General features: G+C 43.6%; 1 pseudogene; it reads right to left on the reverse strand.

Moving 5' to 3' along the window:
• Window positions 1-1,650: 1,650 nt before the first annotated feature.
• Window positions 1,651-14,217, reverse strand: LOC119890633 (annotated as a pseudogene).
• Window positions 14,218-14,703: the final 486 nt, after the last annotated feature.

The following is a 14,703-nucleotide window of genomic DNA, read 5'->3' on the forward strand; positions in this document are numbered from 1 at the left end:
TGTTCACAGACATTTTTAACACCTCACTGGAGATAAACCTGCTTCAGGACAAGCTCTCTCAGCTGAACGTGCCTGACTCAACCATCAGGTGGATCACAGATTTCCCGATGGACAGAAAGCAGCATGTTAAGCTGGGAAAACATCTCTCTGACTCCAGGACCCTCAGCACCGGTTCCCCTCAGGGCTGTGTTCTTTCCCCTCTGCTCTTCTCCCTGTACACCAACAGCTGCACCTCCAGTCACCAGTCTGTCAAACTCCTGAAGTTTGCGGATGACACCACCCTCATTGGGCTCATCTCTGGTGGGGATGAGTCCCCCTACAGATGGGAGATCGACCATCTGGTGACCTGGTGCAGCCAGAACAGTCTGGAGCTCAATGCTCTGAAGACAGTGGAGATGGTCGCAGACTTCAGAAAGAGCCCAGCCAGAGCATCATCCTGTGTGACTCCCCAGTTGCCACTGTGGACTCCTTCCGCTTCCTGGGCACCATCATCTCCCAGGAACTATCCAATCAAGCAGTGTCTGATTATTTAGAAAGGCTATAAGCCTATACTACTCAGAGGTAACTCAAAGGTTTAATCAGTGAGAGGGAAGAGGGAGGCGTGGTCCTGTTCCTGAATCTCAGTTTACATAACTCCATTTCACTAACAGGACCACGCCAGTTAGAGGTGGTTTATGTGATCATGTTTACGAGGAGGGGTCGAGAGGGACGGGATGAAAGGGGTCGAGGGAAGGTGGATGATAGAAGGTCGTATGGTGCTACTGAGAACCTGGGGGTCGAGACTCAGGGTGGGGACTCGTCTCTGTAGAGGCTCGCTTGTGGAGCAGCTGATGGATCGTCCCCCCCCCCCAAGTTATTGTGCTAGGCTGTGATGGGCTCGTTGGAGGTCGCGGAGATCGCTGCGGATGTAACTGAGGTATGCGTCTGAGGACCATCGGCCGAGGATTTTTATGGTGTGGTCCGGAATGCCTTGGCTGGAAACGGAGGAAGCAGCTCCGATGCGGAAGGAGTGTCCGGAGTATAGCTCCGGAGAAATGCCAGACTTAGAGAGGACTAGACGGAGATGGTGATTGAACCAGAATCATGTGGCGACTGTGCCTGATTCGGTGGTGAACAGTAGGTCTTGCGGGGAGGCGTGGAAATGTAGTCTGCTGTTGATGTAGTTTAGGTTTGAAAGGGCTTAGATAGGAGTTTAAGCGGAAAATGAATATGGGATGAGAAAGGCCGAACTGGTCTGTTTTGCTCCTTTTGAGATTGAACCTGAGTGAGTCTGTGGAGTGAACGGCGATGTCGGATAGGCCTGCATGCCGGGAAGGGTCGTAGGCAGAGGAGGTGGTGGTGAATTCTGAGCATCGTAGGAAGCTGAAGAAAGCAAGGAGGAACATAGCTTCAAGGGTAGAAACAGTCAAGGGAGATAGATACCCGGCCCGAAGGGTCAGGATGCAGCGGGTGAGGAGGTCTGACATCAAAGGCAAGCGTTTAAGGGTGTTATGAGGTTCTATTTTCCTCAAGCCTTTCATCAACATGTGGATATGGGGGTGAGAGATGGAAGGAGCTGGAGCTCCTGAGAGGAGTTTGATGAAGAAGTTGATCCCACTTAGGTATACTCGGATGGTGGATGTGCTGATCTTGAGTGGAGAAGCTCAAGATTCAGTCAAAGATCGTGGCTGAAAACTGAGGGACCGATGTTGGATGGGAGTCGGAGTTTGGCGCCGAGCATTTGAATTTCTGGAAAGAGAAACGAGAGAGTCAGCAATGGAGTTTTGTGACCCTGAGATGTGGGCAGCACGGATTATGAATTGGTGCTGGGCTGATACCAAGGTTAGTCTGTGGATGAACTTAATGATGTCGAGAGATTAGGAACGCCCCTTTGTTTATGATGACTGTGCATTGGTTGTCAGAGTGTATGAGGATGACTTTTTGGGACCACTCGTGCCCCCAAAGAATGGCCGCGACCACGATCAGGTACAGTTCAAAGAGGGCTGAAGAGGGGGAGAGGGAAAATACCTCCGGTGGCCACTCTGAGGCAAACTGGAGCAGCGTCCGTGTAGAGGTCGATGTCCTCTGGGTGGGTGATGTGGGCGTCGTAAAAGAAAGAGATGCCGTTCCATGACAACAGGAATTCCCTCCACAATCTGAGCTCCATTTTGCAAGCGTCGTCAATGGTGACGAAGCCGTGAAGGGATGGAACTGCTGCGGATACCGAAAGCAGGTGGGAGAGGAAGGAACGACCCTGTGGAATGATGCGAATAGCGAAATTGAGGTGACTGAGAAGTGAGAGGAGCTGGCGTTTCGCGCATCTGGTGGCGAGGAGGTAGTTGGAGATTAACAGAGATATGTGTAGGAGTTTATCGGTAGAAAGGGAGGCTTGGAGGAATATGGAGTCCAGGGTGATGCCGAGGAATTCGAGAGACGTGCTGGGTTCCGCAGTTTTCTCTGGGGAAAGGGGGACTCCGAGCTGGAGGAAGGCAGATTTCAGTGTGGTAAGGCCGTGCACTGGAGGATGAGAGGAGGGCAAGACTGTGAGGATGTCATCCAAGAGATGGATGACATACGGTAGTCTGTGGTTATTGAGCAAGATCCAACATAAAGCTTTGGAAAGTGAGTCGAAGATCTTGGGGCTGCTTTTGCACCCAAAAGTGAGATGGACGGAGAAGTATAAGGAGCCTTTCCAAGAGACGCCAAACAAATGCCAGAAATCAGGGTGTATGGGCAAGATCTTGAAGGCGCTGGTTATGTCAGCCTTGCCTAACCATGCACCGGGGCCGGCGAGGCGAATAAGGTTGATGGCCTGAGTGATGGTAGCGTAGTGGATGGAAAAATCCTGGCTGGGTATTAAGCTGTTGATGCTAGGTGTGGAGGCACTGTGGGGGGAAGATAGATCTATGATGAGTCTCTTTTTGCCAGAGTACTTGCGGGTCGCAATGCCGATGGGGCTAATCTGGTGGACAGGGAAGGGAGAATTGGTGAAGGGTCCGATCATGAACCCATCTGACACCTCCTTGGCTAGGAGCTCGTCTACGATGTCGGGTTCGGCTAAGGCGGACTGGAGGTTGTGGCAAGAGAAAAATCTTGATGCCTGGGTGGAAACCTCAAGTGAAACCGTTGATGAGGAACTTGACAAACTGGTGATCAGGGTGGTTCGCCAATGCGAGGTCGAGGGCGAGGATATTTATGGGTGTTTTCAGAAATTGCCTAAGTCATAAATTGGGCTTGGAGTCGCGATAACGCAGCTGGACGCTGGGTGTGATGGGGCACCACACAAGGTGCAAGCAAGAGAGGAGCGAGCAGCAAAAACCCTGCAGTAGAGTTCGGTGTCGATGGCAGTACGTGCCTAGGTTAAACTGGTGAAGGCGACCGGCCGCTTGGGAAGCAAAATGGACGTGATAAGTGAAAAACCCGGTGCCGCCGAACCGCAATGCCAAGTCCACGATGATGGAAAGATAATCGTCCAGCTCTGCTCTGCAATGAGGGAAAACTGAACAAATTGTGTCACGATAGAGGGAAAAGGCAAATGCGAACTCGACAGCTGTAAGTTCTCTAGAGCGAGAAGGGACTGGTTGTACGAGCTGGGCTAAACCTTGCGGCAGGACCTGTGGATAGCAGGAATAGGAGAGCGAGGTCAATGTAAGCACCTGATGGGGTCGGAGAAGCTGGAAGTGGGTGGCTACGTGTAGCTGAGACTGAGGCCGTGTGGAGCTAAAAGAGTTGGGCCTTGTAGGCGTTTCGATGAAAAGGAATGTTCCTGGCCCTCAGCGCCTGCTGGAGGCGGGCCACAGTCCAGTCGGATATAGCAGCCGGGTGTGGGGGCGCCGGAACCAAACACTGCGGGCTGACTGAGGGGCGGCCGGGAGCAGATCGTCTGTGGGGATCGGAGCGCCTGGCGGAACGGCGTCTGGTGTTACCTGGATCGCGGCAGCGCTGGCTACGGCCCCTGGGTGGGTCGGGCGAAGCACGGCCGGAGCCGCTAGATGGAGAGTAGAAAACCAAGCTGGGCTGAGGGACCTGGGTGAAGGACTGCGGTCGTGATGACAGGACGACCCGCCATCGAGGAGTGGGTGAGGCAACAGACGGGGTAGGTTCGGGAACTGCGGATCGGAAGAGGAATAGCTCGTCGTCCGAGGTGGTGAGAATGTTGATTGCTGTGGAGTCGAAGTGCTAACGTCGCGTGGGAACGTTTAGAGAACTGAGACAGTGCGAGAGTGTTTCAGCAATCTTATGTATGTAGTGGTGATTAGATTTGCAGGTGCGTGTGATGGGACACAGGTGGTTTAATCAGTGAGGGGGAAGAGGGAGGCGTGGTCCTGTTCCTGAACCTCAGTTTACATAACTCCATTTAATAACACCCACAAGTTCCCCTGTAACAGCCTCAAGAAAATTTACCTGCAGTAAACACCAGTCAACAGCACATCTCAAGTCATAGGATACAGCTGCAAATATAGTTACAATATAATAAGCTTTACATGTGGTAAGCCACTGTTTATATTATTATTATCATCATTTCAGCTGATACAGCCATATTGTCACAATCCTGTCTGTCTGTTGTCTTGTGTCCAGCCTGTCTGCTCGGTCTAGTTCGGTGAGTTTTGTTTATTGGTCAGTTCAGTATCTGTTATTTAGTCTGTGTTTTGGGTTTCAGTCCTGTCTGTCTCTTATCCTGTGTCCAGTCTGCAAAGTGTTAATTGTGAGCTCTGCCTGATTTGTTGACTGTTTGGTTATGATCATTCTGTGTTAATATGTTCTTTTCAGTTATCTTAGTTTGTTGTTGTGGAGTTTGTCGGTGTTGTTCTTGTTAACTTGTCTAATTTATCCACTCTGTGTTATTAGTCGGTCCCTGTTTTTTTTGTTGTTTTGTTGTTTGTAGTTTCATGGTCTGTCTGTTCAGTGTCTGTTTTCCTGTAGTGATCCCTGTTTAATAGTTGATCAGTGTGTGTTTACATGGTTTATTCTGTTATGGTCTGGGGTTGGATTCTGGGGCCTGTACCACGAAGCGAGTTCAACATACACAGGATGTCTTTCAGTTATTTGGCTTAACTAATCCTAACAATCGTGGCTGGGATAAGCGGTACCACGAAGCTGATTATCAACTCGGTAACTCAACCCAGGTTTCCCAATCCAGCCGTGAGCGCATTCACATAAAAGAGGCGGTGTTGGCAGCAGATGACCAATTGCAGACATAAACAAGTGTAGTGGCAGCAGAGTGGAATATTTTAACGCGCAAACTGTAACACTACAGAAATGCGACATAGGCCAAGTCTAAGTAGCACGGCTGCAGCTGACACATGCAGGGAGACAGAAATTCGCCGACAGTGTGAATGCCTAAATGGACAGGCGTAGTCTATAATAATGCGTTGATTTGATGTGTTGTTATGAGCTGTATGAAAATATCAGCCTTATTCTTTCAGCTTGGCTGCGTCGGTGTTTCTACATTAAAAGACTTGGGCACTGAAGAAGATGTCGTTCCACCTCACTTTAAAAAACTTCTTGTCACTTCAAAAATGAGATTAATTTATTTAACACACTCAAAAGTGTTCCAAACATTGTTCAAAGTTAACTTCATAAAGCAATGAAATGAAAAATCCATTCATGCCATAACATTTGCTCAAAAAGTGGTTGAAAGACTGAATCTCAACATTTAGACTGCTGAAAACTCACTTCATTACCTGTGCCCACATCGCAAAAGGTGGGGAGGTAGGCTACATGACCAGTCTCTGTAGTAGGCCTATAAGAAAGCTACTAACCTAAAATAAATAGCCTACATTCATATTAAAATGTATTTCAATTTCCCTACCAAACTGCTCATAATATTCAGCCTAACATAAGAAAAATGAAACCCATTTAGCCTAACGGCTGCGACAGGCTGTGTGAAATGGACTGGGAGCAAATATAAAATATTAAACACATTTCAAAGCAGTAAGTAGGCTTACTGTAAAAACCTGTAGGAAACAATAGTCTAAGGCTTTTAATCCGTCTCAGTAGGACAGTAGTATATCGCTTTAGCCTACAAGAGTTTCTCCGTATAATCGCAGCAAACATAAAGCAGCCCGTGGTACTGAAGTTACCTGGATAAGATCAAATCCTGCTTTGTGGTACAGGCCCCAGGTCTTGTGTTTAGTAACCTGTGTTCTGTTGATTCCCCCAGTAATCCCTATCCCCAGTAATCCCTCTTTAGTTTGTGTCTGGTCATTGTCGTGAGATCTGTGTTCTTGCCTGCTTCAGAGTTACCTGTTACCTGTCGTTTTGAACATTTCATCACTACCTGTAAGCTTTGTTATTTTTGTTGGATTAAAATCCCTGAAGTGAACCTCTGCTCTCTAGTGTTTTGTATTTGGGCTCTCTCCTGCTCCTGACACATATACTCTATACAGTATTTCAGTTCTGCACATAATTTGACCAATACTTTGATTAATGTAGCCTAGTCCTCAAGATTGAATTTGATAGATGAAGTATGCTTATTTGTTCACTGATAATTCGATTTTATGATTTAATGCTTTGCAGTAATTTCTTCAAAGTTTGATTTTACTTTTCTCTAATCACTCAAGCACTGAAGGGCATTTTTTCCATTCTTGTCTTGTTTTAAGTCAAAAGGAGGAACATAACTGTCAAAGTCTAATAAAAAAAAAAAACTGTGTTGACCTTTTGTGCTTTATTATCATACTGAGAAATCAAATATGTATGCAAGCATGGCCTGAACACTGAATTTGGAAAAAGGTTGTTAGAGACTCCATCTGTGTCACTATAATCTAACGTTGCTCCGCTTTAATCTTGAGAAGCCGCAGAGTTGCAGTATTTATTCATTATCACTGTAACTTACACTGTACATTTCCAGCTAAACTGGCTTGTCATTGATCATTTTCTTTCTGATCGCCTGCCATTCATCGGTCTTGTGCAGAGTTTTGCATGCATGCTGTGCGGCCGACAACCACATGCACATGATTTCCTACTTAGGAACTCAGATAAAAAATATGTCCACTGAATTCACGAGTAGCAGCTTAATGACGTCACATAACAATGAAAGCACACATTGTAAATGGTAAACAATAACTTAAAAGGCAAAGTAAAGTATTAAATTAAAAGAATACATACTAGTATCAAATAGTGAATCTTGTTCTGCATGTAAATTGACTTAGACATATTTTGTCAATGTTATAAGGTAGCTAATTACTATAAACAATCTCTGAAAGTCATAAGCTTGTCACGGTCAGGCACAACACTGGTGAAGCTGTGGCTCCGTCTCTTCAGCAAGTGTTCCTTTTCTGCCAATACACACGCACACGCTATGCCTACACATGCGCACTGACGCCCCAGGGTTAGGGTTACAATTTTGGATTTATTTATTTAAAAACCTTTCTTAAAAGCTTCTTTCTTTTCACATTTTTATTTACAGCATTAAACATTGACATTTATATTGTAATAGGCAGTATATTAACTTATTGAGAGAAAACTGGTACTTCTATGTAACTAGACTATGTAGCTCTCTTTCTTTCTTTCTTTGAAAAAAAGAGTCTGGTTTTCCTACACAGCCCTGGGTCTGTAAATACAACACAAACACAGCTGCTGGGAGGGAGCAGCCACAACAATCAGCAACTGCTTGAAGTAGTGGGAAAGATAATGTAAACAAACACTGGTACATTCGAATATGCTGGACTCATTACGGGACTCTAGCTGGGATGACGGCTGTGAAACAGCCAAAGAGGGAAAGTTCTGAGGAAAAGTTTTATGAACAGGCGAGGGGAAGACTCGTGTTAACGTCACGTTCCAACAGGAATGCTCCCTTGGAGGGCAAAAAGTTGTTATTTTCCGCTGCTCGCCAACAAGTGATACACTGTTACTTTGAGTTTGTTACTTTTGTGCTGCCAAAATGCTATCGGATGCACTAATTGACGAGGTAAGGTGTAAGGTGAGGGATTCTCCACAAGGTAATTGTAAACATCACCACAGTCTAGCTCTGGCAGGGACGGGCGGTTTTTAAAGGCAGAAATACGGCAGGGGGTGTTGTATATGGATTGCAAGTGCCCATATCTTTCTTTTTCTTGAGTTGAGAGGTTATCCAAATTATCATGGGAAGGGAAATTTAACGGCTTTTGCTGTATCTCTATGGGGGAGTCCGTGTGAACCGCCGTCCTGGGGCCTCATGTATAAAAGACTGGGACGGAAAGATGGCGTACTCACAGAATTTGAAAAGTACGTACGCACAGAAGTATCTACATGTATAAATCCAGGCGTACGCCAGGTCCTGCGCACCTTTCCTTTATACATCCCAATCAACGTGAAATTGAGCGCCTCCCATAAATTGCTATGCAAATGACCACAGATACACCAACGTCACCTCCTAAAGTCCAATGAACAACGGCCGATCTTGCTGCAAAACACGCGAAAAAGAGAAACTACATTGAGTGCGAGATTGTGGTGCTGATCATTGAAGTGGAGGCAAGAAGAAATATTTCATTTGATGATTTGAACTCTTGGATCAGCAACAAGCGCAAAACGGGATGGCTCAATGCAGACTCATAATAGCTGGAATAAAGAAAACATGGTCTGACATAAAGTGGATGTCAAAACAGATGGGGGAAAGAGTTTTTTCTGAGGTGCTTGGGAGATGAAGAACATATTGGTTGATGCAGCTTGTTCATAAACAAAGGAAAATTCAGAGAGTTTAATCGAATTATATTATTCTAAACAAAGGCTTTAGGTAGAAAGGTAAACACAATAGACCTATTATTGATCACATCAGACACAACCCTGTCTGCTCCCGATGGTAACAGTGATTATAGCCTAATGGTATTTGTACCGAGATGACATGGTTCTGTCAGGTTGGTCTGTCTAATGCTGGGCCCAGTTTGGAACACAGATCCAAGAGCACGACTCTAAAGAATCTAAATCGAAGTGTTAGCCAGTCATCATTATGGTCCCTCATGGACACTCTGTAATCCTTCCAATTGTGTTGTACTCTGTAGTGCCCATGCAGCATTATGCACAAGTGTCACACAGTATTAATATTTACAGCAATCATACAGAGTACTTCATACCTTGCCAAAATGATCGCTTCAGTCAGTGGTCCCCCCCCCCAGGGAGATCATTGGAAGATGGAGGTTTGACAGGTGAGCACATTTTTTTAGGTTGGTTTTGTTATGCTTGGCTTGCATCATGATTAGGACTGGTGATTGTGCGAGAGCTGTCACTGACTTTATTTCCAGACATTATTAATTTACACAGTCCATATGTGCAGGTGGTGTAGATGTGCTAGGTCGAGTCGAGGTGAGAAGGCGGATCTGTTTGAGCACCACTACGGTGTCTCAGTGCGCTCAGTGTCCGAGCATTCACTCTGGCCCTCTCCACAGTGCTCCGGGGGGGCTGATGAAATATTTAGTGGACATAGATTTGAGATTTGAGTTGGCACTTGGTTTATATATATATATACATACATTTTTTTTTTACAATTGAAAGGTGCAGTATGGAATAGTTATTGCTCACTAATGTGAGCACAAGTAACACTGTTGGTTTGAATGTTAAAATGATAAAGTGTTAACATGTGATATGATGTAAAATTAAATATGTGAGGCATCATTTATCTGTTCCTCTCACATATGAAGTTTCAGCTTTCTCATCCCTCCCACCCAAATCCCTTTCTTTTTCTCTCTCTCTCCCGCTGCTCTCTTCTCTCTCTTTGTCTGCATACACGAACCTGGGGGGGGGGGGGGGAGTTCGCACGTCCGCGGACTAAGAAACGGTTCCCCCACTCAGAGTCTCGACTCCACCGGTTCCTAGTGTTTCTCCTCGGATCGTCCTCTGGAAGCAATATTTTGGAAAGGGGGGTGCTGAGCTACTTTTGGGGGGCGTTTGTTGGTTGGAAATTCTAAGGCGGGTTTACACTTAAGATCCACAACAACAGGAGTTTAAACTTTAAACTACTTGCAAAAAACTGTGGTCTGCAACATTAAACCCTGCCAGTTTAGCCCACTGCGACTGGACGAGACTGTGTATTTTTTCTCCTTCAGCTACTTGTGGTGCAGCTTCATGCTGCCTTCACGGGAACGGGAAGTCAGAGTATCTTCTGTAAAATTTTACCCACATGGCGTTTACTGTGTAAACTCTGGAACGCTCTCTTTCTTGGTGGAAAAGTGTTTATTTCTCTGAGGAATACACCGTGAACGTCTTGTTATCGCAGTGGTTACACATTTAAAAGAGGGATATCTGCTGTCGGACTAACCCTGAAAGCAGCGCTGCGACACCAGCGAGTAAAGTGGACACCCCTTGCGCTGTGAGTTGCAGACAGTTTGTGCCAAAGCGGACATATACTGTAGTTTCAGTAAGCTATAAAAATGTAACGTCAAAAACTGAAGCCCTGACTCTGTTGGGGATTGTAAGCGGCACTTTATCAGAATTGCTGAAGTTTTAACGGAGTCGGAGATTTCTGCCTGATAACATGTACTGTCGGTTAGTTTCGTTTTTCCCCGACATGAGCACCTTCTCATCTCATTCAGTTTTGTCTGTTAGACGGCGAGGGGATACTTCCAGCGAATCAGTAACATAATGCAGTATAGGGCATGTAGTAAAATATTTTGAATTCTCTTTAAATACGCTAATGACGTAATGTCTCCCATTACGACTTTTTTTCTTTACATGTCAGAGAACTCAGATATGTGGGAGAGATTCTGAATGTGCAGAAAGTTTTGAACATGAGCAGATAAGTTATTAACAGATGAGCTAATTAAGTCCAGTCAATAACTAAATTAAAACAGATTAATTTATTACTGAGATGAAAAGGGGCCACAAACACATTTAAATAGGTTACTTCCCCTCAAAAGAGGAGGTAAGACTTAATCATGTGTGTTGACTCAGCAGAGAAAAATATTTAAAAGCCGTGAGAATGCCTGAGAGCCTCACTACATTATATTCTATTATAATTATATATTTTGAATTGTCACCTGCCACCTGAATTTTTAGACATTTACACCATAAATTGGTGCAGAAAAGGCAGAAATTGGAGGAGAAATTTTCACCAGAATGCAGGAAATTAAGTGTATAATGCTCAAAATCTTCTGGTGGAGGACCCCCATACCCCCCACTTATTTAGTGCCCCATCCAAGAAACCAGTCTCTGGCTTCACACACAGTTTCTGGGAGGAACAGTCACTTATTAGTTAAATATAATTACTTTTCACATGGCTTTTGTGTATGCTTTTGTTACCTTTTCCATGTTTTTAATAACAATAGTAACAATTAAAAAAAATCAAAAATATTCAGGGCAAATAGCAAATATCTTTTTTGATGGGGGGCAGTAAGGGACCTGGATAATGGATAGGGGGGCGCTGGCCCAAAAAAGGTTGATAACCACCACTGTACACCTTCTTGTCTTCCCCAAAACCCTTCATCCATCACAACTCGACCTCTACCCCTCATCCCTCGAGCCTCTCCCCCATCACTCAAAAAAATAGCTCTTTGAATGAACATAAATAAATCATGGAAAGGATTTCCACACGATTAACTTGCTTTATTTCAGCATTATGCAATTCTGTTATTCAAATTTAATGCACTTGCGTTGGGTCAACTTAAATTATTAAGGTTGATTCTACTTATTTACTATGGTTGGGCCCAGCTTAAATTAATAGTGTCAGCCCAACTAATTTGCAATGTTTTGGACCAACTAATTTACTTAATTTGCATCCAACTTAATTAAATATAGTTCAATCCAACTTATTTTACAGTAGTACAATTACACTAGTAAATAAAGTTGGCTTAATGCTGAAAGAAAGCCATTTAATCACGTGGAAATCCTTTCCATGATTTAATTTCATTAATACAAAGAATAGCTTTTGAGTGTTAATAAATTAAAACTTTTCAACAAAGTCTACCGGTTGGCATCAAGGGTGGAAACAACACAAAATAAATGGAAAAAGGTATAATCAAACTGTATTTCCAAAACTATAATGTGCATTGTTTTACACTGGCAGTGCAGTTGCTTGTTCACAACACAACAAGGAAAAATATCTCATGTCTGTTATGTGAAACTGATAAACTGAAGATCCTAGGAAATGGGCTCTCTTACTCACATACCCCTTGATCATTTCACATTACTCTTAACATTTGCATTTTGTAAATCTTGGTGAAATAAAAAATATTTACCAAAGGTAGAACATTTGTTTACAAATATATTTAAAATGTTTACATTGAAAAGTCGCTAGGGACATCTTTAAACAAGGGTAGCTCAGGTTCAGCGTGTAGACAAGACCCAGCAACATCACCACAGCAAAAGCTACATTGCCCAACTCACTCATCACTTCCACCCCCTCCAGGACAATCCCAACATCCGCGGGGTCATCGCCAGGCTCTGTACCTTCTTGTCGAATGAGAAAGATTCCAAATATTGTCTCCGCTATGGCCATTTGAGTGCTTTCATCGACGTCCTGTGACAAAAAAAATTAACAAGGACAAAGATTTTTTTTTACTGATGTTCATTGCATCAATATTTATAGCACACAATCTTTACAGTATTTCTGTAAAATGGCTATCACTAACTTAATCCATATTTATAATATAATAATGCAAATGTAATCAAATAACAACCTATTGACATTAGAACTGTTTTGCTGGAGTCATGGTGAAATACTTCAACAACTCTGTTGTCTGTCTGTTGTAATCATGAGCTCACTGTTAGTTATTCCATCCGAATAAAGTAAATTGCCTCATTAAAGGAAAAAGAATGAGTTAAAGTATGGCGCGTGCATGTGTGTGTGCGTGCATGCGTGTGTGTGTGTTATTGTCTGAGAGACAGACAAGGAGAAAGGCTGAATCCCAAACAGGCACACTACCCCCTGGCCCTGTCTACTCCCCCTCCATTTGCCCATTTGCTTGTAGGTTTGCCACATGGAGTCTGGGTTATGAAGAACTCCATAGCGAGTCAATACACAAACCACACTTCTTCCAGGTGCAGAACCTGTCTTGTTCCCGGGATGGAGGAAATGCCACGACAGTGCATGGTGCGGTTATTTCCAAAAAGATCAGTAACAAGTTACTTTAGCTCAAACAGACATTTGATAGACTGTTTATGTATAAAAGAATTAAATTATGAAAAATCACATTCAATAAAACTGATGTGGCCAAAGATTTTTTATGTGGGAGTGAGTTTTATTTAAGTATCCTAATAATTTCCCTTTCACAAACTTACGTTTCCATCTGAGAAAGGCGGGGATGTCCCAAAAGTCGTCGGTGTGTTTATACCCTCCCCCTTATTTAAGTGACCCTCCACAGCAGCATGTGACTCGATTTGGAATGACAATTGGTAGTAAAGTTTTAGTAGGTAGGGGACAGTTTTGGGATTACGCCACAGTATGGTGCGTGTCACTAAGTAAGTGAGAGAAGAAGAAGAAGAGATTTATAATGGCCTTATCTTAACCTAATTTTAAATCTAATGGGCACACACAGGAAACCCAATACTCTCCACTCTGATAATCTCCATTGTGAACACAGGTAAATTAACATACTGGGTATTCCTTCACCAGCTTCTCTGGATCTTCATTCAGGTACACGCAGAGATTGTTGAGGATACATTCTCTTCTGACTTAGAAAGTGTCAATCTGAGTATACAGATTAGAGAGGAAAGAAAAACTAGGAACAAGTATCACGATAAACACAGTGGCCAAATACCTGCCATCTCCATTTAAGACAGCTTTGAGTGCCTTATTTCAGGCCTATATAATAGTATACAGTTCCGTCAGTGCTTCAAAATGGCTTTCCAACAGATTCCAGGGCATGCGCCCTCATCAGGTTTGCAGAGTGAACATCATACTCGGAGAAGACCTGCAAATGGATTGTTGTGATTCTATTGAACTCTGCACTCACCTACAAAAAACAAAACAAAGGGTAGACAAAACTCAGTTAGGCTAATTGAGCTATCACCTTTTTGGTACACATTTGAAACAACAGTTTGAAACAACAGTTCTGCGTAATACATGTATTTATCTATAAATTTGTTTCCTTTGTAAGAAGGCCAGCAATATCAGCCTTTGCTGGTTTCAGTAAATCCTAAGTTTGAGTAACTTCTCAGATTTTGTCAATATGTATTGTGACACATCCAGTGCAGTGGGGATGTTATTTCACACATTCATTCACTTACCTTATGCACATGGAAGAGAGCTGGCCACCTCGTTTTGAAATCAGCTATCGTGGGGGCCTCTCCAACTACCTCTTGCAGTCTGTGTGCAAAGGTCTTGTCCATCATTGCCACCAACATGTGCTTATTGTTTCTCTTACTTCTGAGAGGAGCACCACTCTTATCTCTTCTACTGTCTCTGCTGTTTCACCAGATGGATAGGAGGGGCAGTAATTCACTTCACTTCAAAACAAACTGGGCAAATAAAGGTTTAGCTGGACCCTAGCATCATAAGCATTTCAACAGTGAAATCAGTGAAAGTAGCAAAAACTTACAAATATTCAAATCACAAACTTCATGATGGCCGATAACCCCCTTCACCAGCAGTCACTCATGTGGTTGGATGGCAGACATGTGACGTCCTGAAAAAGATCAGATAAATTTACAACCATTAAAATATTTAATTTATCCTGAGTAGAGGTGTATCAGTACATGTATTCAAAACCTTTGGTACAGGTCTCTTGAATGCAGCATGGCTACAAAGACATCTTTACAGCAGTGGAATACTTATTTAAAAAGAGAGTGTGTGTTCAGTAAACGAAAAGGTATGTC

Source organism: Micropterus salmoides, unplaced genomic scaffold (assembly GCF_014851395.1).
Source record: "Micropterus salmoides isolate LMB-PRFRI ecotype aquatic unplaced genomic scaffold, ASM1485139v1 Ms_hic_scaffold_6, whole genome shotgun sequence".
NCBI classification, from domain to species: Eukaryota; Metazoa; Chordata; class Actinopteri; order Centrarchiformes; family Centrarchidae; genus Micropterus; species Micropterus salmoides.